The sequence below is a fragment of the Boleophthalmus pectinirostris genome, unplaced genomic scaffold (assembly GCF_026225935.1).
Source record: "Boleophthalmus pectinirostris isolate CB_2022bp ecotype Guang Dong unplaced genomic scaffold, ASM2622593v1 HiC_scaffold_9, whole genome shotgun sequence".
NCBI lineage: Eukaryota > Metazoa > Chordata > Actinopteri > Gobiiformes > Gobiidae > Boleophthalmus > Boleophthalmus pectinirostris.
Window position 1 is genome coordinate 3,791,290 of NW_026571541.1, and position 3,032 is coordinate 3,794,321.

Genomic DNA, 3,032 nt, shown 5'->3' on the forward strand with positions numbered 1-3,032 from the left:
TGTCAAATGTGTGGAATGTCAGTCAGGTTCCAAACGCAGGAGCTGATGTGGGCACACGCCTCTGCAGGGGTCTGTGCCAAACTGTGCCAGGCCACAGGGGTCTGGATCCTGCTGACCTGAGTTTGGTTTCTGTTAATCTTTTTTTTTTTTTTTTTTTACTTTTTTTTTTCTTTTTTACCAAAAGAACATAAGAACATTCCCTGAGACAAGAGTATAAAAATATTACATATCCTTAACAAACTGGTTTGAATATTTGCTTCATATAGTTTTCTACCATATGGTACAAGATTAGGTTGAAAAACCTCTTACTTTTTGACTCATGAGATTTTTTATTAAGAAAGGTCATGGTAACGGAGGGAAAAGTAACGGAGGGAAAATTGTACAAACAAGTAGAAGGTGCAGGATTTTGACATCATTTGTCGCTTTTTTCTTTTGAATACTTTAATATTACTTCAAAATGAAAGGAAACTGTTTCTATAAAATATGTCAGTCCTTCCAAGCCAATTTTTATCATTTTAAATACATAAAAAAAAAAAAATCCTGTACCTTCATCAACAGTTCAAAGATGGAATAACACAAGATATGATGAAATACATCCATTTATTTACATGATTTGCAGATCTTTGAAATTTGTGAAATAATTTTTGTTCCATGTTTCATACATGGTCTGTTTAAAACATATGGAACTTTAGAACCAAAAATGGTACAGAAAAAAGGTCAACAGTTTCATAAACTAGAGTACATATGTATCTGTTCAATACATTTTTATATCAGATGCATTAACTTGAATTTTTGGCCTTGTTGTTTACTTCTGCTTGACCGGGGCCTATTATGCAGTGTACATATTCCAGTGAATGTGCGGTGTCCATTATAATGATGAGAAGATGTTAACCATATTAGCCAAAATAAAATAAATAAATTAAAACTATATTTAAAATTAAATAAATACAATACATACATTTAAAACAAACAGACAAAAAAACAATAATAATAATAATAATAATAATAATAATAAAGGTGTCTATAAAATCCCACTCCCAGGTATGTTTTGAAGGTTTGTGTTAGTCTGCGGTGCTTTGAGTCAGGAGGACTTGACTGGAGCGTTCGTCTGTTGTTCCAGACGACGGTGGAGGAGGCAGTTTGGTGTGGGGTTGTTTACGGCTCAGAGGGACGGTGTTTCAGATGTGGTTATGTCACTACAGAAACACACAGCCTTAAATAAACCGATAAGAGTAAATGAAATGGAGCTGTACATCTGAAGGTTGAAACGGGCCACATTATGGGTCTGGCTTTAATAATGAAGCTCTATTGAAGTGGTGTGATTGACTTTGGCTTTCACTCGTGCAGCTCTCGCGTCAGATGTTTAGAAACGTCTGTTCGCCGTTTTATGAAGCTTTATTTAAACTAACGACACACTTGAAATGAATCTTGTACATGGAGCTTGTTTAAATCTTGCAGGGTTTGTGTGTTAAATGCAGTGTTGGGGAGTAACAGATTACATGTACTGGAGTTATGTAATCAGAGTACAAATTATGAGTAACTGTATTTGGTTACTGTTTCAGTGAGTGGTAATTGGATTACAGTTACTTTGTTGAAATAAATTGATTTTTTTTTTCTTTTACTAATTCCACTCATTGCCGGAAACAAAACCAGGTCTAAAACCAGGACTAAACCAGGTCTAAACCAGGACTAAACCAGGTCTAAAACCAGGACTAAAACAGGACTAAACTAGATCTAAACCAGGACTAAACCAGGTCTAAAACCAGGACTAAAACAGGACTAAACTAGATCTAAACCAGGACTAAAACCAGGACTAAAACCAGGACTAAACCAGGACTAAAACCAGGTCTAAACTTGATCTAAACCAGGACTAAACCAGGACTAAATCCTGCTGTGTGGACGTGTCTCTTCATCTTCTATCAATAATATTTTTAATTTGGTTCAGTAAAGTCTGGACTTTTTATTTTCTTTTATCAGACAAAACATCTTATGTGAAGATTTCCTCGTTTTTGTTTCTCTACAGCAAATCAAGTAATCCAAAGTATTCAGATTACATTACTTACTTTAAGTAATTTAATGGATTCCGTTACAAACTACATTTTGGGGTATGTAATCTGTAATCTGTAGGGGATTACATTTTAAAAGTAATTTTCCCAACACTGGAAACTACATTAGAACTGATCAGAAAATGGAGTAATTCAGGTTTTTTAACACTAGAAATTCCATTCGCGGTTTAATTTGATCAGCGTGGTTCTGTCTTGAGCGGTGGATTGTTTTCTCGGTGGTGCTTTGTGAACAGATTAGCTCCTCTCCAAACACAAACGCGGTGGTGCTGCTGGAGTTAATCCTCTTGTGTAACGGTTGGTGGTTCTTGTGGGAGCAGATAGCACTTATCTCTTATTACACAAACACTTTCACCACAGCTCCGGGGGCCCGAGCTCGAACACACACTTTCACTGATTTAGAGATCGAGCGAAGGAGGGAGGACAGACGGCCTTTAAGTGTCCTTTGTTTGTTTAGTGAGCTCGTCCAGTGCACTTAAAGCTCCTACAGACGCCAAACGGACTCTCGAGATTTAAGTCACGTTAGAATTTTATTCCTTCCTCAAAAACAAACCCGGAGTTGTGTTTTGTTTCATTCAGACATTTCTAGTCTGTTTACATCTTTAAAACTATTTTCCAGCAATTCCAGAACTAAAACTGGAAAAGCAGTCAGAGAGCGCAGACCTCCGCCAAGGACTACCCCCAGTTTTTATATAAATTGCGATAAAATCAGTCTTCTGGATCAGATCCGGATCAGCCTTTGGAATATGAAAGAGGATCCCATTGTCCATCCCTGAGTCAAATTTCATGGGGTTTGGTCAATAATTAACCGAGATATTGAGAAACAAAATTTTTGGCCCCATTTACCACAATGTTAACTAAAATTCAAAGTGATCCAGAATCCAGGATTTCTTCCGGATCACCACCAAAATGAAATCAGTTCTTCCTTTTCACATTTCCAACAAATCCTGAAAATTTCATCAAAATCGG